The following is a 27349-nucleotide window of genomic DNA, read 5'->3' on the forward strand; positions in this document are numbered from 1 at the left end:
GTTCTGTGTTTGGGATTGGGTCTCTGTTATGCTTTGTGATTGTAGCATGCTTGGTGGCTAGGAAGTTTCTATGCAAAGATACAGAATGCCTGGCTGCTGGGAAGTTTCTGTGCAAAGGTGCAGAATACCCTGCTAAGGGAAACTTCCAGGTCAAAGACATGGGATGCCTGCCCACTGTAGCACCGCTCTTCACAAGGGTTTTGACCTTGATCTGAGGCACATAGCTCCTGGGGATAGAAATTGTTTGCTAGATAACTACAATGTTTCATCAAGCTCCTGTGTTCCTGGAGCTGCCCACCTAATAGTAACTTCAGACAATGGACTTTCTTGAGAACTGCACAAAGCTCCTAACATTGCATATTATAACTGTGAAATGTAACTGCAGCATAAACAACTTTACTGATCCTCTAAATAATAATGTGGTTATGGTACTAATGACCTAATGTAACCTATAGTTATAAATTAATGAGGCCACTTGGACAAAAAGCCACTCTGCCACCTTCCCTGCCCCTGCACCTTGTCTCTGTGTCTCCTCTTTATTATGATTGTTTACATCTGAACATTTCTAAACATGTCTCTTTGATCATAAAAGTACCTGAGGACTTCTTATAAATGGTTATATCCACAATCTTTAATGTCTGTCACTCTCTTCATTTGTTGCTTTTGTAGTTAGCATTTCAAATTATCAACATATGTATTATAAACTTTTGTTCCATCATGTGTGATATCAGAGTTTAAAATGATTTATAAAATTATTTGATATATAATGCCTATATATAGAGATATGTATATATACACATATAAAAATATATTTATAATTATAGGATATATATATCCTATAATATATATACATTTATAGTGATTTTGAATATGAAGGGACATATACATGAATCATTTAAAATATAGCATTGGTTTTGTATGGACACACTTTAAATTTATGATTAAGCTTAATATTATCTATTTTTCTCACTCAACTTTTGCTTTTATAATTTTTTTTGAGAAATATTCCTATTGCTGAATTAATATTCAATTTTATGTCTTACTTTATTCACCATTTTAAATCCTCCACTAACGGTTTCCTAATTTGTCTTCAGTATCCCATACTATAATAAATAAATAAATAAAATAAAAGCAACACATGCACTCATTTTCAATGCATGCATTTGTCCATGATGCATAGCCTGAAATTAGTAAGTGTATCAAAAACTATGCACATAATTATGCTTGCTAAATATTACACACTGTTTTTCTGTATGAATGCAATAATTTATTCTCCATACAGTATTATGTGTCTTACACCTTTTCAAAAAGTTCTGTTTAATATCGAATAAGATCATCATCAAACCCTCTTGTATTTTTCCAAAGGTGGTTTAATTATTTTATTTTTTATATTCATTGTCGAGTTTTGCCTGGCACTCTAAGACTTGAAAAGAAATTTTGTTTTAAATAATATAGTACTTCTAGATTAAAGGTAATTGTTTCTATACTCAGTAATATATGTGTGTGCACATATATTTCATCCCTGATTTCATTCATTCATCTAATAGTTTTTCTTTGATTTAAAAATTTTGTTTTCCTACAAAATTCTAATGGACACTGTGCCATTTGTTTTTCCTTTAACTTGATTTTTGTAACTGTGAATAGTGTATTTTTCTTATACATTTTCAAGTTAGTTGTACAGGTAGAGAGGTGCTACTTATTATTGAAGAGTGATATTCATTATACACTAACTCAACACATATTTTGTGTGCAATGATGATGTGCCAAGCATATTCTAGATTCAGTATTCTTCGATGATCAAAAAAGGTAACTATCCCTACCATTCTGATGTGGATGCTTTATTTTTAGGCATGATGGTAAATACAGACAATAAAAATGAACAAATTATGAAATTATAAACCTATAGTGACAATTAGGGTAAGCATCATTGAGAAAGTAATAGCTGTGAATATGTGAACAAAGTGATATGTATTCACACAGATCTCTTCATACAATTGCTTTAGGCATAAGGAGCAACCATTCTAAAGATCCAAGAACCAGAATTTGATTATATATTTTGAAAACGCACAAAGAGGAGAAACATAAATGAGAGTTAGGGAGCAATAAGTAAAGTCTGAAGTTGCAGAGGCCTTTGTTATTTATGTTACATGAGTGTGTTAATTTGCACTATTTTTCTACTGTATGCAATATTTATGAAATTTTTTCTTTTTGTCAGATTTCTAAATTTCTCTATCTTTTGTTTTAGCAGACTGATTGTTATAGGTGTATATGTGATTTTCTTTGTATTGGAATTTATCTGACTTGCATCCCCTTGTTGGGACTTGTCTGTGCCTTCTTTGGGGCTGTAGCCATTATTGAGCATTAAGAAAAGTGGCCTCATGGTCTCTCTGGGTATGGCTTCCATATATGCCACGAAGAAAGCTGGGTATGGCTTCCGCATGCATAACAGGATTAAATTAGAATATGTCCCTGGTAACAGGGACTGCTTGTTCCCTATTGGCTCCCACTACTTCCTCTGCTCTACTTCCTCCCCCTTATTCTGCTATAAAAATCACCTCAGATGCAGTAAAGATTGAGATTTGCTGCGCTTTCACAGCTGACACAACTCCTGGCTCAGTGTGGTTTGTTCCCAATTTTGGGAGGGGACTGGGCTGCAACACTTACCCTCTGCTCAGCCCCTGGGAGAAGGTAGGCTGGTCCTGCCTGCCTCTGATGTACCCTTGTGGCAGGGAGTGACATCCCCTGACACTTGAGATGTATTGTCAGATTTAAAAGTTTTATTCATTATTTCTTTTCATATTTTTCTTTTTCTATTATTTCTTTTATCTCTTTCTGGAGTATGAATCATGTGTATTAAACAACTTGATATTGCCTACCAAGTTCATGATACTGTTATTTTTTTATTGTGTTTTCTCTGTCTTTTTAACTTTGTTCATTTTTTTAATGATTCTTTTTATCTTGGTTCAATTACAATTGTTGTTGCTTATACCACCCACATGCTTATGTACTAAATGCATCTTCTTGTTTTTCATTTCCAGTATTGTAGTTTTCATTTTTACAATTTATATTTCTTTGTGGAAGTGCTTTATAAAATCTAGTCATTGTTGCCATATTTTCCTTTAATTTCTAGAATATATTTATATTAACTACATTAATATCATTATCCCTTAATTTCACTATTTTGATTATATTTCAATTTCTATTATTGACACATCTTTTGATATGGATCATATTTTTCAGATTTCCTGTGCGTATAGTTGTTTTTGTTTTACACTGAGAAACTGTGCATAATGTATTGCAAATATACTGTGTTATAATAACTTGTTCTATAATGGATGATATGGTACTCATCCTTGAAATTATTTGGCTTAATTGTAAGTTTTTATAGTGCAAAATTTCTAGTACTGTGTGTATCAAACTACAAACTTGTGAAGTACTTAATACCTGAATTTCTGGTCAGTTTCTTCTCTGAATTGTTTATTTCTTTTCTTTTTAAATCTGACAGGATCAATGGTGTCTTTTCAATTCATGCATAATTTCATGTACGTGTTCATGTTTTGAGAAGTATATATAAAGGTGAAAGGCAAATGTGAGAACTCATCCCTTATTTGATTTCTTTTTTGCCCAAAGAATGAACTCCTTTCCTTTGGGGCCCAATCCTACAGATTCAAGTGCAATTTAAAGCTCTCCAGAGTATGTATTTTATATCTATTTGAGGATAAGATTTATAATACCTAAGTCCAATAGAACTGAAATCAAAACCATAAAGAAAGTATATGAAGAGATGAATTATTTAAAAATCTAAACATTGATAAAAGAAACATCCTTAGAGCAAGACACTTATATCACAAACAAGGTATGAAATTTATTCCTATATTAGTCATATTTAAATACCAGAAAGCGGGCTGGGGATCTGGCTCAAGAGGTAGCGCGCTCGTCTGGCGTGCATGCAGCCAGGGTTCGATCCTCAGCACCACATACAAACAACGATGTTGTGTCCACCAATAACTAAAAAATAAATATTAAAAAAATTCTCTCTCTCTCTCTCTCTCTATCACTCTCTCTTTAAAAAAATAAATAAAAAATAAATAAATAAATACCAGAAAGCATAGACTGGTTTAAAGAAAGGCAGAAATATTTTTAAACCTTTGTAAAGAATTAAAGAGTAGCTATAAATAAAGAAATTATAGTAATTTAAAACAACAAATAAAACACAATGATAGTGAGAAAATTTTTAATAAAGAAGATACTTAAATTTCTATTATAAATAATGGTTATAGAAAACAAAAGGGTTTATAGCAAAGAGCTGTGTTGGAAATAAAGAGGAAATAAAATAACTAAGCAATTTTATTATAAAGAAGGATATGAAGTTTCAAAGTTTTATTTGGGTACTCATGTGATTTATATAATATGACAAAAATATAACTAATTTTTTAAATTAATTTCACTCAGTCTACAGAAAGTTTCTAAGTCTATCCATGACTTTATCTTATTGTACATATAATTTCTATACAAAATATCCTATGAATCAGCACTTCGTTTGACCTACAGAGAACTTTTGTGTGTGATACTCCAAATACATACAGATACCAGGTGCATGTCATCAAAAATTACTATTATTTCATATTAAGTAAGTAAATATCAAAGTAATATTGGAGGTGACTTGTTCTTCTTTCTAAATATATTGCTACATGAGTATCAGTATTCAATTTCTAGCTTCAAATGCCCAGGAGAAAATTTCTCCTATGCAATAGTGTCTTTGTAAGCCCATTAGTGAAAGCATTTTTTCAGCAGATATGATGAATTTACTGAACATCATTTTTTTCTCTTTTCCGAATTATCATTAATTTTATTAAGAATTTTGAATTTTAATTATTTATTTGCCATTGAAAATATACATAATTTTCATTAGGAATGGGGGAAAATGAAGAAAATGATTTCTTGTATCTATTAGCACAGGTTTAACAATTGCTAATTCATCATTTTACAAGAAAATCAGAAAAAATATGAGTACAGAATATTGGTGGTGATGTACCTAGCTTGTACAGGGCTCAAGCTAATAAGATCTAATAATTAGCCATATCATGTATATTGAGATCTTCTCACAATCAGTTATCCACAAAATCACTGTTTCCATATTTCTTTATCTTGCGTTGCAAATAAAATTAACTAAAGAACAAATTCTTATTATGAATTTAAAATGTATCTGTATATTTTGTGCTTTGTAGATGTTAAATATGTGCAAAATACAATAAAATGTAGTAACATAATTATAACACAAAATATAAATATAAAATTTTGCTTCACTATATGAGAACCATAAAACACATGAAGGAAGTTCTTTAGGAGGAAGGAAAGAGAGATAAAGTCACATTTTTCTGGAGAAAAAAAAAACCCAAACAAAGATTATCATAAAATAGAGATATATTGGTAAGTAACTAAATAATTTTCTCTTACTTTCTTTAAAATACATGTAGAAAAAATTATAACATCATTATAACATCATTTTTTATTTTAAAATGTATATAGAGGAAGATATGACAAGTAAAATATATAGAATGGTAGCAAATAAATGGATACATTAATTGCAGAGTTTGTATGTTATTTGAAGTTATATTATGTTGTGCTTAAATTAATTCTAAAACATTAGGTATGTGTAAGTTACTATCAATATAGTACTTAATGTAGAGTTTTCTATTCCTCATAATGCATTCCACTGTCATATATAAATAAAAATATTAATTAAGTATAGTACTAAATGTAATACCAATTGTCTGAACTAAAAATCTTGTATATGTTAATATAAAATTTTTAAATATACAAAAATATATCAAAAAGAATGTTAGAAAAGCAGTAAGAAAAAGGGTAAAATAAAAAAAGGAGAAAGGGAAGAAACTGGGTCAAACAAAAACCAAATTTTAATAGATGTACCTATTCAGCAGTATTAAAAAAACAAATTGTGATAGATGTACCTAAATTCAGCTATATTAAAAATATATTAAAAATCATATTAAATGATAATGGCTTAATGATCTAATTTACAGGCAGATTTTAGAAGATGGGATAAAAAAAATCCAATTATGTTAAATATGAGAATAGCAATTTAAAAACCAGAAAAACTAAAGTAGATGGCTGAAAAATGTATGTCTTATAAGTGATATTTTATGCATCCAAGGAATATAAAAACTTATGTTCACAAAAGGTTTATCCACAAATATCCATGGCAGCTTTATTCACAGCAGTCAAAACTAGACATAACTTCTATCTAAACCACACATAAATGGATCAACATGTTGGTATATATTTATAAAATGGAAATCTCAGCAATAAAACAACAACAACAACAAACGTGATCCATGCAACAAAGTAGATGCAACTCAAAAACATACTAAAAGAGAAATATCAGGGGCAGGGGCTGTAGCTCAGTGGCATAGTAAGACACTGTGTTCCACCCTTAGCAAAGCATAAAAATAAACAAATAAAATAAAGGCATGCTATCCATACAAAACTATAAAATATTAAAAATATACCAGATACTAAATAGTACATTTTATATATTTTTTTTAATATTTTTAACAGATGCAAGTTTCACTCTACTGCCAAAAAGTAGACATATTTTGTCTGGAATCAGAAATGGAAAGAGAAATGAAATGTCATGGTCAAGAATAATTTTTAGAATAATTAAAATGATTTATAACTTGAATTTGTTGTTAAATTTTATGAAAATTGTTAAAAAATCATTGAGTTGTATATTTTAAGTAATGACTGTTTTTATTTAGGTAAGCTACTCCTCAACATACTTCATAATATATACACATGTGCATTTTATATTAGAACTATAGATGAACATGTTAGTATGCATTTCTTTTAAAGGTGACATATCAAAATTAATTGGTTGCTTTGTAGGCAAATAAAACTAATTAATATCACTTGAGTACTGCATATATCCATAGGTAGCATGTTGAGAAGTTTTACCAATAATACATTGTTTTTTACATTACACTCTATCAATATTATTTTCTACCATACCTTTGTAGGTAAGGGACTATAGAATTTTCTAGAGCAATGAATCAAATAACAAGGTGATAAAAATAGCCAAAGAGTCATCCAAAACTAAAGACAGAAGTCATTGTATGTCCAGTTATAGATATTTCAATAGAACATAAAATATTTCACATACATTTAATGCAAGATGTTAAATTATTTTGGGAGTTTCAAGTAGACCAAAGCATTAGACTTTTATAACTAAAAAATCCTGGTACTGCAATTGGAATTTTTAAGCATAAGATTTTAAGTGATATTTTACAGGAGCTATTCAATCGGAATATACTACGATCATATGGTGATAGAAAGTATTCCAGCAATTTATCAACAAATATCCTGAGCTGACAACAAGATTAAATAAATGAACATAATATAACAGGTTGAAGACAAGCCATCAGGAAAGGGAACTTGCTAACTGAAGCTGAAATTAATACCATTAAACATGATGTTGCAGAAGATTTAAGATTTAACCAAATAGCATATGAAAGCTCCCTGCTATGGATGTATCAGAAGATGGAGATTAAATGGATAGGAAGAAATTAGGTGAACAAAGAACTTGGAGTGTGTCTGAATAAAGAATATGGTGCCTATATTTTTTATATTTTTGATCTAGTGGAAAACCATTTTCTCTAAGACCAGTGGTCTTGTAGAGTTCAAAAGTAATTGATAAAAAGCAAATGTAATGAAGTTTAATGGTCCTTTTATATACTTGAGTTCAGCACCCTCCATAGCAGCAATGGAGAGCTATCAACATAGGACTTTCACAAGACCTTAGAAATGCTAAGATTGAAAGATTGCTTTTGGTTCCTTCTCTGGTCCACACACTTTGACCTCGCAGTAGCTAACAGTTTCCAAAGTGAACACACACATTGCCACACACACATAGAGAAAATCAATCACTTGAATTTGTTTGTTGGGAAAGGGATGATTATTTTGTCTATTATTCTCAGGATAAATAATATCACTATATACTTTGTTTTTAATGTAAATAATCCATACATTATTTGTACAACTTGTTATTTAAAATCTCCATAGTTGCCAAGCTTTAAGCATTGAAGTCAAACATTTCATACATTTATTCTGACAGAAATTAAATTTTAATTACTGACTATAGAAGTATTATTCATTAATTTACTGAATGGAAAATTATAGAGGACACATAATATTTAAAACTCTCCTGGACATTAGGTATACAACTGAGTGCAACACAAGTTGTTCCAAGCTCAAATTGAAATGAAAGAAAGTAAAAAAACAAATACACTGGCATATAATGTGTGCTTCTATCATTATCTACTTAGAGGGCACTTTCCTGACTAAGCTCGAAGAATGATCAGCCCCATAATTAGAAATTATTTTATCATGTTTTATTTATATTTGTGAATAACTCATTATATTTTAGACCCGAGTTTATTGCTTTAATTGGCTGCTTGTACTCCTGAAATTTCAGCCCTCTCTTATGAACTGTTAAAGCAACAAGCTAAAAGATAAGGTAGCCATCAAGTCCTTCCTTAATCACTTAACTATGATAATGTATGATAATGTAAATAAGAGGCAAAACTGGAGAAAGTGTTGGTTCCATTTCTCCTGACTCCTCCCCACTCCTCCTGCCATTCACCCAACACAGGTGAAGGATCCAGTGTTCAGCACAGATACAGAGGTTATGTCACTGCCAGGGAGCCCCAGGTAAAAGGGTTTGCAATTGCATGCAGCCTGAGATGGGAAAGGGGGTGAATAGCAAAAGTAAGGGGAGAAGACCTAAAGAGAGAGAAACACAGAGTACTAGAATGGAGAAGAATGTCATCAGAGTTGCCAATATTTTTCCAATAAGGCAATATCAGCAAAGGCACCTAAGGAAGTTTCTGCCTGAGGATTCAGACTAAGAGCCTCCAGATGCAACACATTTACACTTAGAATTCAAATGTTTCAGAAAATGACCAAAAAATAAAATGGACCAGATCCTTGACTGCTATGTCCTTTGAAGTCTGCTCTTCAACGACTGTTCAGAAAATCTGGTGGCAGAAGCACAGCTATGAAGTCTGCCATAAGAAGCATTTGTAATTGCCTATGGTATGTCCTGAAAATCGCATTGGTAGTATTTGAGAAGCTATTAGTATATCCTTTATTTATAGTATATTTTCTCATTAGCTATTAGTGCTGTTTTGAGAAATTTGTGTATTTTAGTGCAATTTAAAGTTATTTTCACTACATATTATATTCATTATTTGATTAATCATTAAATCTATGTTCTTATAATATATATAACAAATAATATATCTCTGTATATAAGAAACAAATAGAAGAAACATTTTGTATAATAAAGTAAAAATGAGTGAAAAATTAGTAACATCTAAAACAGAAGATAACTTGATTCAAACTTATTAAAAAGTTACTTTTTTTTCATTGTGATCAAATAATTGTCCAGAGAGTAGCTATATATTCTAGACCTTCCTTGATGGTGTCCAGAGAATGTAGTCATGGGTATTTACAGTGAAACTTCACGGAATACTTTATTCTGGCTGATAGTCTAATGCTTAAGTATCTGATCTGTAATCGGTGTTGCTCTTACAGGAAACTTGCTTATCCTGGCATAACTCCTTCTGGCTCTTTTCTAGGTGTGTCTAAGTTTTTCCTACCAAGACAGTCACTGTCTAGGAGACTTCCTGACCAGAAGTGAAGTTAGGTTTGGGTGTGACAGTTAAGTGAAACACAGAAAGGCAGCGTGGTAAGACATATAAATCAACAGAAGCTGTGTCTTTTTACTTACATGACCCAGGGAGACCAGGACAGCATGGCTTGCAGGGTCAATGGGAAGCGGGAAGCTGTTCACAAAACATTCTTTATTTATTTATTTATTTATTGATTGATTGATTGATTGATTGATTGATTGTTCAAAACATTACAGAGCTCAAGACATATCATCTTTCATACATTCGACTCAATTGGGTTTTGAACTCCCCAAATACATAATACAGACTCACTTCTGTTACATACTCACATTTTTACATAATGGCATATTAGTGACTGTTGTATTCTGCTACCTTTCCTATCCCCTACTATCCCCCCTCCCCTCCCCTCCCCTCCCATCTTCCCTCTCTACCTCCTCTGCTGTTGTTCAATTCTCTCCCCTTTTTTTCCCCTCACCCCCTTGCCCCTCATAACCTCTTATAATTTTGTGTATCACTGAAGGTCTCCTACCATTTCCATATGTTTTCCCTTCTCTCTTCCTTTCTCTCCCCCCATTCGTCTTAGTTTACTGGTAGTCTTTTCCTCATGCTCTTCCTTCCTGTTCTATTCTTAGTGGCTCTCTTTATATCAAAGAAGACATTTGACATTTGTTTTTTAGGGCTTGGCTAGCTTCACTTAGCATAATCTGCTCTAATGCCATCCATTTCCCTGCAAATTCTATGATTTTGTCGTTTCTTAGTGCTGCATAATACTCCATTGTGTATAGCTGCCACAATTTTTTTATCCACTCGTCTATTGAAGGGCATCTAGGTTGGTTCCACAGTCTAGCTATTGTGAATTGTGCTGCTATAATCATTGATGTGGCCGTATCCGTATAGTGTGCTCTTTTAAGGTCCTCAGGGAATAGTCCAAGAAGGGCAATAGCTGGGTCAAATGGTGGATCCATTCCCAGCTTTCCCAGGAATCTCCATACTGCTTTCCAAATTGGCCTCACCATTTTGCAGTCCCACCAGCAGTGAACAAGTGTGCCCTTTTCCCCACATCCTCGCCAACACTTATTGTTGTTTGACTTCATAATGGCTGCCAATCTTACAGGAGTGAAATGGTATCTTAGGGTGGTTTTGATTTGCATTTCTCTGATTGCTAGAGATGGTGAGCATTTTCTCATGTGCTTGTGGATTGATTGTATGTCCTCCTCTGAGAAGTGTCTGTTCAGGTCCTTGGCCCATTTGTTGATTGGATTATTTGTTATCTTATTGTTTAATTTTTTGAGTTCTTTGTACATTCTGGATATTAGGGCTCTATCTGAGGTGTGAGGGGTAAAAATTTGTTCCCAGGATGTAGGCTCTCTATTTACCTCTTTTACTGTTTCTCTTGCTGAGAAAAAACTTTTTAGTTTAAGTAGGTCCCATTTGTTTATTCTTGTCATTAACTCTTGGGCTACGGGCGTTCTATTAAGGAATTTGGAGCCTGACCCCACAATATGTAGATCATAGCCAACTTTTCCTTCTATCAGACGCAGTGTCTCTGTTTTCATTCTTAATCAGCAGGTGGGGAGCAATAAAAACAAACGAGAGGAAGGATCTTGAGAGGCTGAAATTCTTACTGGTGTCTGGAACATTCATTACCCAAGCAGGTTCTCAAATGGCATTCTACTTTGTATTTTTGAAGCAAGCCAGCCCAAGCTATGTGCCTGAGAGAGGGTCATCCTGGCATATCTGCATTATTTATAAGGAATATGGGGTCCATGGGGTAAGTCAAGTAGTTTTTCTTCTACTGGTTTGATTCCTAGGCTCTTGAGCCACTTTGAGTTGAGTACATGTGCATGATGAGAGATAGGGGTTTAATTTTATTTTGTTGCATATGGATTTCCTGTTTCCCCAGCACCATTTGTTGAAGATGCTATCTTTTCTCCAATGCATATCTTTGGTGTCTTTGTCTAATGTAAGATAATTGTAATTTTGTGGGTTAGTGTCTATGTCCTCTATTCTGTCTACCAATGTGTTTTGATGCCAATAACATGCTGTTTTTGTTGCTATTGCTCTGTAATATAGTTTAAGTTCTGGTTTAGTGATGCCACCTGCTTCACTCTTCCTGCTAAGGATTGCTTTAGCTATTCTTGGTCGCTTATTTTTCCAGATGAACATCATGACTGCTTTTTCTATTTCTATGCGGAATGTCATTGGGATTTTGATTGGAATTGCCCTAAATCTGTATAGTGCTTTTGTTAGTATGGTCATTTTGATTACATTAATTCTGCCTATCTAAGAGGAAGTTAGATCTTTTCATCTTCCAAGCTCTTTTTATTTCTTTCTTCAGGGTTCTGTAATTTTTATTATATAGATCTTTTACCTTTTTGGTTAAGTTGATTTTCAAGTATTTTATTTTATTTATTTATTTTTGAGGCTATTTTTTTGTTTCCCTTTCTAAGAATTTGCCACTGATATACAGAAATGCAGAAATGCATTTTATTTGTGAGTGTTTATTTTATATCCTGCTACTTTGCTGAATTCATTTACTAGTTTTAGTAGTTTTCTGTTGAAACTTTTAGGTCTTCTAGGTATAGAATCATATCAACAACAAATGGTGCCAATTGGAGTTCTTCTTTTCCTGTGGGTATCCCTTTAATTTCTTTCAGCTGTTTAATTGCTCTGGCCAGTGTTTCGAGAACTATGTTAAATAGAAGTGGTAAAAGAGGGTATCATGTCTTGTTCCAGTTTTTAGAGGGAATGCCTTTAATTTTTCTCCATTTAGAATTATGTTGGCCTGGGGCTTAGCATAGATAGTATTTACGATATTGAGGTATGTTCCTGTTATCCCTAAATTTTCCAGTGTTCGAACATAAAGGAGTGTTGTATTTTGTCAAATGCTTTTTCTGCATCTATTAAGATGTTCATATGATTCTTATCTTTAAGTCTACTGATGTGATGAATTACATTTATTGATTTTCATATGTTGAAACAGCCTTGCATCCTTGAGATGAATCCCATTTAATCATGGTGCATGATCCTATTTTTATAATTATATTTATTTTTTATTTATATATGACAGAAGAATGCATTAAAATTCTTATTACACATATAGAGCACAATTTTTACATCTCTGGTTGTATACAAAGTATATTCACACCACTTGATCATGGTGCATGATATTTTTGATGTTTTTCATTCAATTTGCCAGAACTTCATTGAGAAATTTTGCAACTATTTATTAGAGATAATGGTCTTAATTTTTTTTTTTTTTGATAAGTCTTTGTCTGGTTTTGGAATCAGGGTGATATTGGCCTCACAGAATGAGTTTGGAAGTGCTGCCTCTTTTTTATTTCCTGAAGTAAATTAAAGAGTATTAGTATTAGTTTTTCTTTAAAGTTCTTGTAGAATTCACCTTTGTATCCTTCTGGTCCTGGACTTTTCTTGGTTGATAGATTTCTAATGGCTTCTTCTATTTTGTTGGTTGAAATTGATCTGTTTAAATTGCGTATCATCTTGGTTCAGTTTGGGCAAATTATATGACTCTAGAAATTTGTCAATGCCTTCAATATTTTCTATTTTATTGGAGTACAAGTTTTCACAATAATTTCTAATTATCTTCTGTATCTCTGTAGTGTCTATCATATTATTTCCTTTTTCATCATGTATGTTAATAATTTGAGTTTTCTGTCTCCTTCTATTCATTAACATGGCTCAGGTTCTGTCAATATTATTTACTTTTTAAAAAACAAATTTTTGTTCTGTCAATTTTTTCAGATGTTTGTTTCAATTTCATAGATTTTAGCTCTGATTTTTATTATTTCCTGTCTTCTACTGTTTTTGGTGTTCATTTGTTTTTCTTGTTGGAGGAGGTGGTCCTTTTAAGGAGGCTGGGCTCTCACAGGTGTCTGCCCTGCAGGTGAAGCAGGTGGACCTGCTCCTACTCTGAGCCTGGGTCTTATGCAGTCTGGTTTGGGCAGATCTGGGCTGCTAGGCTTGACCTCCCATGGTAGTGTCTTTTGACATCTTTATTTGAGAATTTTAAAGAGTTGTTCCTCAATTTTACCTGAAGACTATATTATAAATATTAAATTATAAATTGACCATAAATTATTTGTTATGAACTAAACATATTTTAACATATGTAGATGGATGTAAATAGTGTCAATTAATAGAATACTATTTTCTTGTGTTCACTCTCTAAATATCTCCATGAAGCCAGTTATTAGAAATTCCTCATATTCACATTTCAGTAAAATAAAGCTTTTAATCAAATACTTAATCTAAATTCTCACTGTTTGAAATAGAAATTTAAGTTTGAAAACTTGAAAGAGCCATTGAAAGAGAGCCTGTGTATACTATTTTTGTTTTAAATTTCCACATGTGCACATATATCATAATTTGGCCTTAGCCCAGAAGTCACACCACAGTTACATATTTTCTGTAATAATTATAACAATGTCTGTTATAATAAACTTGAGAAAAATAATATCATGTTTGAAGACATCACATAATTACCACAGACATATGTTGACTATGTAATTGTTGAACTAATTGATGCAAGTTTATTATATCTTGTTGTTACTAATAGAACAGTATTTCATTATATATAATAATTATTTTCTTGAAAGAAATGTTCACAACAAATCGAATAAATTCATTATTTATGCACCTATTGATCATGGTTATAGCTTTAGAACATTTGGAGTCACAGCCACACAACTACCCTTAGAGTTCTTAAATTCAATCCTTTTTTATTTTGTGATATTGTCTTTCATGGTAATTTTTCATTTATCTCTGTTAATATTATATCATTAAAGGCATTTCCTTATACCCTACCACTTATAATATTGCTTGAAAATGAAAAAGTGAAAGTAGGAAAAATCGACTGCCATTTTTCCCTGTAATATGACCTAGGTTCCAAAATAATGACAAATTCTACATTGTCTGGTCCTATTGCTCCAGCTTAATTCTAATTACCAAATTTGTGAACTGGAGAAGACATCTTACATGTCACTCCCAATTTCCTAGATTATGTTTCACTTTAGTAATTTAGACTCAAACGTATTTCTGTCATGTCAGCTCTTTGATGCCTTCATAAAATATACCCTTGTACTACCTAAAAAAAAAAAAAAACATTTTAATTACTTCCTTTGCTTTTTCTTCATCAGAAAACAGCAATAGTTTAAGAATAACTAGGCATTTATATCTTATATAGAGAAATAGTGTTTTAATTGTTTAAATAAACTGACTAAACTTACAATATAAAATAAGTAGTATAATAAAATTTATATTATAGATATATATTATCATTCTACTGACTAAAACTTTAAAAGTATATAAAATTGTTACAATGTGTCAAGAAATTTAAACATGTAATGAATCTATGCTGAAATACTGACTTCAACTTGTTTGGAAGGATATACTTATTAAAATATAAATGTAAGCCTGGTGTGGTGGCTCACACCTGTAATCCCAGCAGCTGGGAGGCTGAGGCAGTAGGATCACAAGTTCAAAGCTAGCCTTAGCAACTTATTGAGGCCCTAAGCAACTCATTGAGACCCTGTTTCAAAATAAAACATAAAAAAAGGCTGGGCATGTGTCTCAGTGGTTGAGCGCCCCTGAGTTCAATCCCTGGTGATATATATGTATGTATGTATGTATGTATGTGTATACACACACACACACACACACACACACACACACACACACACGCCTGAAGACATAGGTAAAATTTAAATGCCAAATTATTTTCAAAAGACATTATTTTGTTTTAAATTTGACCACATGAAAATTCATGCTGAAACTGAAATCCTTCATGCAAGGTGTTTAAGGGCAAGACCTTTACAAAGTGATTAGGCCACAAGGACTCCATCTTTCTCAATGGGACTAATTCCTTACAAAAGCATTAATGGTAACTGATTAGCCCTTTTGTCTTTCTGTCTCCTGCCAGGTGAGGTTTCAGCAACAATGCACCATCTTGGAGATAGTCAACATCCCTCAGAAGATGGTGAATTTGAGATCACCATGACCATGAATGCCCCAGCTTCCTGATCTGAGGAAAACTTTATTTCTTTGTAAATTACCCAGTGTCAAGTATTTTATCATAGCAGCACAAATGAATTGAGATATAACATTGTTTTAACAGATTTTGCTTACAACAATGATGAAGAGCTTTTTAAAAACACTTTGCAGAGAAAAATGAGAAAAATAATATCATGTTTGAAGACATCACAGAATTACCACAGACATTCTCATGAATTTTAATCACTGATGTGAGGAGAAGCCTAAGTTTTTGAGTGTGACTAGAACACTCTTATTCACAAATTTCAGTGATTAGAAATAAGCTAGTGAGTAGCAGAATAAAAATACTGACCAGAGCTTTTCTCAATCACAATATTGAATACATATTCAAGTTCAGGCCTGATGAGGATTCGAAGATCTATTAAATATCTAAAGCCATCAATGAAGCCTCAAGCCTAAGAGGAATTCTATATGCTAGAATTAAAGTAAATCAAAAGTAGAATTATATAAATCAGTGAACATAAAGATCTAAGCTCAACTTTCAATCACAAGCCTTAGTTGTGTTAAAGTTTCACCTCCTCTCATAATCACTTGCTGAAAGAAAAATAAATTCTCTTGATACAAAAATTAGGTCATTGGGAGTCTCAGACACAATTTGTCTTACGCAAATCTTTATATCCAATACAACTAGTGGTGTATTAAAAATAGCTAGGAATGGAATAAAGCAAACAAAAATAACTTTCCAAAATCAAGACAAGAAAAAATGATATAGATAGATACAGGAAAGATCTCTTCAATGGGCTTACCAGAGAGATACAGAGTTTATAACATATGTGAATAATATAATAGTAGAAAATTTTGGTAGGGAACAGCAAACTCTGAAAAAAATTATGTGATTTATAAAAAGAAAAATATAAAAATTAATAAATAACAGGTTCTGGATTTAATAGGAAATTAGAACAAAATATATAATGAGAAAAAATACATATATAAGCACCAAAGGAAAAAATGATAAAGAATAATGAAAATATTTTAAGATACAAGGAATATTGGGGAAATATTGAAGCACTCAGGTGAGTAGGATAATAAAATAGAAAAGTCTTTGAAGAAATAATATCTATGTGATTTTCAAAACTGGGAAAAGAATCAAACCAGAAATCCAATAAGTATTAGGAAGAAATTCTAATACCACACCGACAAACATTATAAAGATACTGCTGAATCTGAAGGTAAAGAAACTATCTTAAGAACAATCAGTAAAAATGAGGTGTATTTTCTAGAAAGAAGCAATGATAAACTTTAATGCTTCCACAGAAAAACAAAAACAATAACAAAAATAATACCTAAAAGTAGGAAAAGACAAAATGGTATTTTTAAGTGCTAAAATATAACAACTGACCACTGTCCATGAATTGAACTTTGAAATTTAAAAATATAAAAAGTTTGAATGTTGTTTATTCTTGGCTGGCTAGCAGTAATAAGAGAATGATGGTATATTTTTGATAAAGATAATATTTTGTCTTTTGGATTGAAATGCTGTATATTTTCTGTAGGAAAAAAATACACTAATTTAAAAGTCCTTCTTTACCTCCCCAAATGATAAAAACATAAGAATTTTCCATTTATAAGCAAAACTTGAGTGATAGTTACCAAATGAAGATTGCTTAAGAAAAATTAAAATGGATTGTTAAGGGAAAATAAAAAATACTCTAGATGAAAGCACATAGATAAAAGAAAAATCCACTTCAGCAAACCAGGAATAGACAACAGAATTTTATATTTGAAAATATTCTGTGAAAATATTAATCTAAATGGAAAAATATTAAAATATTTACTGTGAGTTGGAAAATAAGACCAAAACACTCAGTGCTACTATGACAAAATTAGATTGGAGTTCTAATCACTTTAATCATACAATCAATAAAAATAACTATAAATTGGGCACAGTGGCACTTGTCTGTAATACCAGTGGCTCAGGAGGCTGAGAGAGAAGGATGGAGAGTTAAAAGCTAGTATCAGCAAAAACAAGGCAACAAGGCCCTAAGAAACTTAGTGAGACCCTGTCTCTAAATAAAATACAAAATAGGGCTAGGGATGAGGCTCAGTGGTTGAGTGCCCCTGTGTTCATTCCCTGGTACTTCCTCTCAAAAAAAAAAAAAATATATATATATCTATGGAATACTATTCAGCCTTTAAAAATTAAATAAAATTCTGTCATTTGCGACAAATTTGAGGGAATTTGAGATCATTATGTTAAGTGAAATTACCCAGTCACAGAAGGACAAGTACTGATACATGCATGATGAGATGATATGTGCAGTTTAAATTGCTGATATCATAAAAGTTGAAAGTAGAATGGAAGTCCCTAGAGACTGCTGAGAGTAAGAGAGAGAAGAAGGACTGATAATAAGTTGAAGCTAGTTAGGAATAAGTAGGTCTGTTGTGTTAATGTGCAATAAGCAGAGTGAATATAGATAAAAATTATCTACTGCATATCTCAAAATGCAAAAGAAAGTAATTTGGTTATCTTTAGTATAAAAAAATCATTGCTTTCCATAGAAACAGGCATGTTTAACTTGATTTAATATTGAAATATATCTTTCGGGCTGGGGATGTGGCTCAAGTGGTAGCACGCTTGCCTGGCATGCGGGAGGCCCAGGTTCGATGCACCACATACAAACAAAGATGTTGTGTCCGCCGAAAACTAAAAAATAAATATTAAAAAATTATCTCTCTCTCTCTCTCTCTCTCTCTCTCTAAAAAAATATTTAAAAAAGAAATATATCTTTATATAATAAAATATTACATGGTTCCTCATTAAGATGTACAATTTTTGTTTTCATGTGTTTGGACATCTATTATTTTCTTTTTTATTTCTCAGAGATTTTACTTTAGCTTTAGGCCCTTCCATTGACCTCTCCTGTCAATCACCACCCTACCATGTACTCAATACACCAGCTACTAAGACAATCTGAAGAATCATGATATTTTAGGATGCTTACATAACAGTAGCATCTTATTTTATACCTAAAATAATGACTTTTGGGAAAGTTTTAAAATTATATATGAAGAAATTTATTGTAAGATCTTTATATTCACTTATTAATTAGGGACTTACCCAAATGCTTGATTAGCTTTGACCATTTATTCATATTCAATTTAACACAGAAAAACTAAAAATCAGTACTTGCATGTATTTTATCTTGGGACAGTCAGATCCCTCAGACATAAATCCTCAGATTAATATTTAATATTTATTAGACATTATCCAAAACTGTCCTACAACTACTGCTCCAATTGCCTGATAACTTTTACAGTGATACATCTTGAAAGTGTTATCTAAGTTTGTTGTTTTCAATACTCTTCCTCCTACTCTCTACTGATACAGGCATGCAGACACTCCACCATGGAAGAGCTATTTCTAAAATAACAAATGACTTACACACTAGTGAGTTTTATTTAACTTTCAAAGAGGAGGCAATTTCCTTTTTTATGTATACCATGATCATAGAAAAAAAATTGGAATGAATCCACACAAGTTAATGCAGTAACCCACCACACAAACACATAAAGATATAAATATAGATGTGTGTATGTATAAGTATGTATATGTGGATATGGAATTTCTATACATAACATAATATAAACACTGAAAATAAATATTATATGAAACTGTATTCAAAAGTACAAGACATTAGCAAATGGAATTGGGAAACATAAGTAGGACACAATTAATAAATACATTTGAATTCAGCATTACAAGAATAATTTAACATGCATAACTATAGTAATGTAAATTGGCATATAAAGCTGCTAAATAAGAAAACCATGGGAATTTTAATATAATTTAGCAAATTGCAGGAAATCATTTCTTACCTTGAAGCCTTATGCTAAATAGCAAGCAATCTAAAATGTTAATGTTAATCCTAGAATAAAACAAGATTATTTAAAGTTAGTCTGTAACATTTTACTGTCATTTCCAGGAAGTTTATTAACCTAAGAAAAAATATATATGAAAAAGTATCATAAGGAAAATATTAAACATTTTTTATTTGTGATGTGCTCTTATATAACTGATAACATTAAAAGAAGAAATTGACTAACAATTTGAGTTCATCAGCTTTGTGAAAGGAAACACTACCTTTCACAAGATCCAAAATAAATGCTAAAATTCATTTCCACATCCACATGTTTCAGAAAATTCCAGTTTTCTCTAATTTATTATCTTTTATCATCTTCTTAGGTACAATAATTTTATTGTTGCAGCTTTCCACTATGTTTTAAAGAGATAATTTCAGTCCTATTTGTAGCTAGTTGTAGCTAAATGGCAAACTACTGACTTATGAGCTGTGAACAGATTAGTGGGTGATTACAGGAAAATTCCTTAAATAGAGGATATAGGCTTTTGCTGTCTTTTATGCCCATTGCCTGCACTGCTAAGGCAAGGGCCAGAGTCTGCAGAAACCATGTTTTCTTTTATGTATCCTTGGAAATTAGAGTCACAGATAGTGGAAAAGTGAACCAGAAAAATTCAGGTAGGGGTTCTGTTGAATTGTTAGAAATGTCAGTCAGGAACTATTCACCCGTGGAATTCTTTGCAGGCTAAAAACATGAAAGAGTCTAATTCTGTAAGCCACTAAATTTTTCAATCTTGGATTGCACATCTGAAATTATAAAAATAAAAAGTCAGTGCAATATAAGTATAAACATTTCACAATAAAAATTTACATAATGATAAAATGAGATCAGAGGATAGAATTCAGGTAATTTGTTTATAAAACTAAATACAACTTTTATGATTGCTTTTCCATCATTACAGGTCATTTTTTTTCTGGTTATCTGTACTGTATATTTGTTAAACTTATTGAGGGACTAAAATTTTCTGATATTATTAGTTATTGCCATCCTTTATACTATCTTGTGGGAAAATCTAGACTATGTATGCATTTCATTATGGTTTTAATGAAAGTGGAAAGGCTTAATGGGTTATACCCCCTTAATAATCTTTTAATACAATACCTGTTTAATAAGAGCAGAATTAACATCCACTAAAGGATATGACAGAAAACCACTCATCTTGGAAAGCAAGGTCCTCCAGACCTCCAGTTCCTGATGAATGCTGAGCAGGAAATGGGTAATTGACAATTCTAAGAATATATGAGTTATTTTACATAAGTCAAATGGGTTTAGTGCTAAGAAGGAAAAGACAAGGTAAAGGTTGTGAAACTGTGAAGAGTAACCTAGAAACATCCTACGCACACAGATGACCCAATCAATCTTCACCTAAATCCGTTAACAGGTGATTTTTTTTCCCTATAATTTTTTAACATCTAAATATATGCACAGAAAAAGAGTATTATAGCCCTCACAGATGTCCTTTTTGGAAAATATTTTTCTATGCTACAAGTTGATAAGAAATTTAATTTGACAAAATTAAATTTGTATACACTGTATTTACTAAATGTTACATAAACATTAACATTAAATTCAAACAAGAGAGTGCAATCAATTTTAGAAAATTTAATTAAAAATTTTAATCAACTAGCTGGAAACACCTTTTTGAATTGTAATTATTATAAGAATGCTATTTTAAAACAAGTTATCTCTAAAGTGAAATTAGATTTAGTTATCTGTGAAATGTGTTTATATAGTTTCTTCTCTATAATACAAATAATTTAATCTTTGTATTCTTTTATCAAAAATTGAGAATTATTGATAAACTATCTTTTATTAGTTGAGATGAACACAATACCTTTATTTTATTTATTTACTTTTATGTGGTGCTGATGGTCAAACTAAGTACCTTACACATGCTAGGCAAGTGCTCTAGCACTGAGCCACAATCTCAGCCCCAATAAAATAACTTTCTCAAATAACTTTTTTTTTTCAAATAAAAAGTAACTTTTTCAAACAAATCAACATTAATGTTACACAGAATAAGCAATGATTTTTTTTGGAATTGTCAATAAAATGAAATATGATTGTTAAAGAAATAGTATGACTATTTTGCAATACCTCCCATTGCAGTACCATTGCAGTAAAAATACACAAGAAATCTTTTTTTATTAATTTTCTTATTTTTATGTGAGAATGGAATGCATTACAATTCTATTTACACATATAGAGAACATTTTTTCATACCTCTGGTTGTATACAAACTATACTCAAACCAGTTTTGTGTCTTCACACGTATACTTTGGATAATAATGTCCATCACATTCCACTATCATTTCTAACCTCATGGGCTCTCACTGTCCTCCTGCCCCTTTGCCCTATCTACAGTTCATCTATTCCTCCCATGGTCCCTCTTCCTACCCCACTATGAATCAACCTGCTTATAACAGAGAAAATATTTGGCATTTAGTGTTTTGGGATTCGCTAACTTCACTTAGCATTATCTTCTCTAACTCCATCCATTTACCTGCAAATGCCATGATTTTATTCTCTTTTATTGCTGAGTAATATTCCATTGTGTATATATGCCACATTTTTTTAAACCCATTTATCTACTGAAGGGCATCTAGTTTGGTTCCACTGTTTAGCTATTGTGAATTGTTCTGCTATAAACGTTGATGTGGATGTGTCCCTGTAGTATGCTGTTTTTAAATCCTTTGGATATAGACCAAGGAGTGGAATATCTGGGTCAAATGAAGGTTCCATTCCCAATTATCCAAGAAATCTCCATACTGCTTTTCATGTTGGCTGCACCAATTTGCAATCCCACCAAGAAAAGATGAGTGTACCTTTTTCCCACAGCCTCACTAACAGTTATTGTTATTTGTCTTTATAAGAGCTGCCATTCTGACTGGAGTGAGATAAAATCTTAGAGTAAGTTTGATTTGCATTTCTCTAATTGCTAGTGATGATGAACATTTTTTAATATATTTGTTGATTAATTGTATTTCATCTTTGAGAAGTGTCTGTTCATGTCCTTAGCCCATTTATTGATTGGGTTATTTGTTTTTTGGTGCTTAGCTTTTTGAGGTTTTATATACCCTAGAGGTTAGTGTTCTATCTGATGTGTGAAGGGTAAATATTTGCTCCCAAGGCGTAGGGTCTCTATTCACCTCACACATCGTTTCTTTTACTGAGAAGAAACTTTTTAGTTTGAGACCATCCCATTTATTAATTCTTAATTTTATTTTTTGTGCCAACGGAGTCTTATTAAGGAAGTTGAGACCTAATCCCACATGATAGAGATTAAGGCCTACTTTTTTTATTAGGTGCAGGGTCTCCCAAAAGCTGAACAAAGAAACTATGGAACTCAATAATACAATCAATAACTTAGACTTAACTGACATATATAGAGTATTTCATCCTTCAAAGAGAGAATAAATTTTCTTCTCAGGAACACATGGATCCTTCTCTAAAGTAGACCATATATTTTGCCACAAATCAACTCTTAGCAAATATAAAAAAAAATAGAGATACTAACCTGCATTCTATCAGATCGTAATAAAATTAATTTAGATACCAATTATAAAATAAAAAATAAAGATACTCCAACAACTGAAAACTAAATAATATGCTACTAAATAAATAATGGGTTTCAGAGGACATCAAGGATGAGATTTAATAAAATTTAGAGGTGAATGAGAACAGAGATACAACATATGAAAATATCTGGGACACTATGAATGTGGTTCTAAGAGGAAAGTTCATTGCATGGAGTTCATTCCTTAAAAGAAGAAAAAGTCAGCAAGTAAATGACTTAATCTTACATGTCAAAGCCCTAGTAAAAGAAGAACAAATCAATACCCAAAGCAGTAGAATACAGGAAATAATTAAAATCACAAGAAATCTTAAGCATACACACTCCATTTTTATATTTTTAAATTTATATATGGCAGCAGAATGCATTACAATTCTTATTATAATATAGAGCACAATTTTTCATATCTCTTATTGTATACAAAGTATATCCACACCAATTCATGTTTTTATACATGTATATATTATTAGATAATAATATCCATCACATTCCACCATGATTTCTAACCTCATATTCTCTCCCAAAAATGTTCATCATCGCTAGCAATTACAGAAATGCAAATCAAAACTACTGTAAGATTCATCTCACTCCAGTCAGAATGGCAGCTATTATGAATATAAACAACCACGAGTATTGGCTAGGATGTGGAGAAAAAGGTACATTCATGCACTGCTGGTGGAACTACAAATTGGTTCAGCCAATATGAAAAGCAGTATGGAGATTTCTTGGAAAACTTGGAATGGAACCACCATTTGACCCAGCTATCCCTCTCCTTGGTCTATACCCAAAGGACTTAAAAACAGTACTACAGGGACAAAGCCACATCAATGTTTATAGCAGTACAATTCACAATAGCTAAATTGTGGAATCAACCTAGATGTCCTTCAATAGATAAATGGATTTTTTAAAATGTAGCATATATACACAATGAAATATTACTCAGCAAATACATTTTTAACAAAATCTGTAGTTTCATTTTTTAAAAAAAGTGTTTTTTAAATGTAACATTATAATAGAAAGCTTTTTATTTTTTCTTATTTAATGAGAATACCTTTTTAATTTTCTGAGATTGCCAAATTGAAGTGGTATTTGCTTATTATACTATTATTATTTTAAATTTTTAAGCTCTGAATAGAGTGTGATCATCTTGAAGAAAGGAATATCATAATCATTTCAGCTTTCCTAGGATATATCATTGCAGCTGAAATTTTAGAATTAGCCAATAAAATTTACTGATTGAATATTTATGGATAAATTAACTATTATTTATCAAAATTCATATTTTGATATATAAAAGCAAATGACACTGATTTGCTTTTATTGGAAGTATCTTTTTCTCTAATTCTACTTAACTTAATGACAGTAGACTTAATTATAAATATTCTAGTTTCACAATCACAAAAAAATTACCTCAAATTTAAATTTTGATACTTAATTTGAAAATCTATTGAATCTGAATAAAGTTGGTACTTGATACTAATTTACCAAGATTAATTTTTAAAAATTATATATTTGTCACATCATGAAAGGCGTTAATAGTAAATCATCTTTGGAAAGATTGTGAGAACCCTATAATCTTCTTACAACACAACTGATGATGTAAGAGTATTTTAAAATATATATATAAGAACACTTTAAGAAGAGTCTAAATAATGTTATTCTTTCTTTTATTTCATATGGAAGTACCAAATATGTAAAATAGTCAAATAACTTTGTAAAAATTAGAAAAAGAACAATGTTCAAGAATTTATTCTAAAAGGTTTGGAAGCTCACTATAAAGACACAATCATCAAGACTTTGTGTTATGAGCTAGGGATAGTAGAGTGCTTGCCTAGAATGTGCAAGTATCACAAAACAAACGAACATAAAACTGTAGTATACACAAAAAGTCAGAAAAGTAGGTCAATGGTACAAAATAGAAAAAAACTTAAAAAATAGAACTACTGATCTTTGACAAAAGTTCAAAGGCAATTCAGGGGAAGTTATTTACCTATAAAACAAAGAATGCTGACAATTAGATAATTTTCTACAAAACAAGTGAAGTTTGAGTCTATATACCTGTTGTTTACACCCTAAAATTCATAAAATTTCAAAGCACAAACCAAATAAAAACTTTGAACTTTAACATTAAACCAAGATTCCCTAGAAAAGACATAAAATTGTGGTGCATGCCTGTAATCCCTGCAGCTCAGGAGATTGAGGCCAGAAGGATTATAATTTCAAGCCCAGCCTCAGCAACTAAATGAGGACCTAAGCAACTTGGTAAGACACTGTCTCAAATTAAAATGAAAGGGCTTGAGATGTAGGTCAGTGGTAAAGCATCCCTGAGTTCAAACTTCAGTACAAAAAAAAATCTTATTTTATATATATATATATATATATATATATATATATATAATAAAAAATGACCCAGATTTGAAGTTTCTTCTTCTCTAATTCTACTTAACTTAATGACAGTAGACTTAATTATAAATATTCTAGTTTCACAATCACACAAAAATCTTATTTTATATATATACATAAAATAAGAGTTTTTTATACAAACACACACTGACAAATTGGATTGCATTAAAATTTTGAATTCTCTTTACCAAAACACCTATTAATAGAATGCAAAACCAAAAACAGACTCTGCAATTACATTTTCATATTACAATTTGCTAAAGGGCTTGTAATTAGAAGAGAGGATGACTATATCAGATAGCCAGATAGCAAAAGTTTTAGTGTTTACAGACCACATGGTCTTTGCAAGACCTCTCGGTTCTGCCATTGTAATATGAAGAGCCTTAGAAAACAAGAAAATGGCTGGGCTTAGCTGTTTTCAATTTTTCTAGAAAAGAGGGTGGAATGTTGGATTTGACCTATGAACCACGGTTTATTGACATCAGCACTACATATAAAGAAATCACAAAATTAGTAATAAATATACAATGAACTAGAATAATGAAAATGTCAATTTTGCAGTCCACCAAGAACATTAACAAACATTTATTGTTTTGGTGGTAGTATGTGGCAAGAGCTCTATTAACTGTTCTCTTTGCTTTGAAAAAAATGACCCTGATTTGCTTTTATTTGAAGTGTCTTCTTCTCTAATTCTACTTAACTTAATGACAGTAGATTTAATTATAAATATTCTAGTTTTGCAATCACACAAAAAATATTACCTCAAAGAATTAAATATAGGTTTATTAATTGGGGACAAATTTAAGTGCTAGTGGAATGGCTTGTGCATGGTAACTAATAACAGAACTATTTATGACAAACCAACTATTAAGATTTCTGTGATAATACAGATATAAAAACAGAAAGGTTAAATTCAAGTATTCAAGTCAAAGATTTTTAATTATGGCAATTATGTGCATTTTAATGACAACCTTCATATTTTGTTTATAAAGATAAAAATTGGAAAAGTTCTAAAATAATAGATTTATTTCCAAAACCTTACAAAAATTATAATTTTGTTTGATATGAGTTAAAACTGTCTTTAAGGTATAATTAGCTAATATCTTAATATGTGCTTCTTTAAGTATTTCTTGGTAATTATATATTGGGGTATGAGAAGTACCAGAAATGAATAGAAAAACTCTGCCTTAGAGCATAGAGAAAATCTAGGCTACAGTACTATTGTCACTTATTTCATGGAAACTCAACAGCAAACTATTAATTTATTCTCTTTAATGGATTCTTTTTTTTTGGATTCAACCATAGATCCTTTTTAGTTCTTTCTCATGTATTCACTAGATTGAGTTGTACACAACCAAAGTAAACAGTTTAGATCCCTAGGTAAATATAGCTTTAATTTTTATATAACTTTATTATTCCATAGTATTTCAATTTCACCATTTGTTCATTCTTCAGGGCATGTTTTTATCAGAGAGGAAAAAGATAAAAATTTAGTAAAGAGGATTTGGGTATGAAACTTATTCCTGAATTTAAATTAGACATAATACTATGAATTTATGGTAGCATTTTTGTCTTCCAATCTACCTAAATAATATGTCTTTTTATATCAATGTACATACATTCACCCAAACACTTATCTATTGGGAATATAAATAAATAATATGCCAATTAATTATGTGCATTCTATTGCCCTAATTTTGTCTTAAAATACCTCTTTCCACAAGCTTGAACT

This window comes from Ictidomys tridecemlineatus, chromosome 6, assembly GCF_052094955.1.
Source record: "Ictidomys tridecemlineatus isolate mIctTri1 chromosome 6, mIctTri1.hap1, whole genome shotgun sequence".
NCBI classification, from domain to species: Eukaryota; Metazoa; Chordata; class Mammalia; order Rodentia; family Sciuridae; genus Ictidomys; species Ictidomys tridecemlineatus.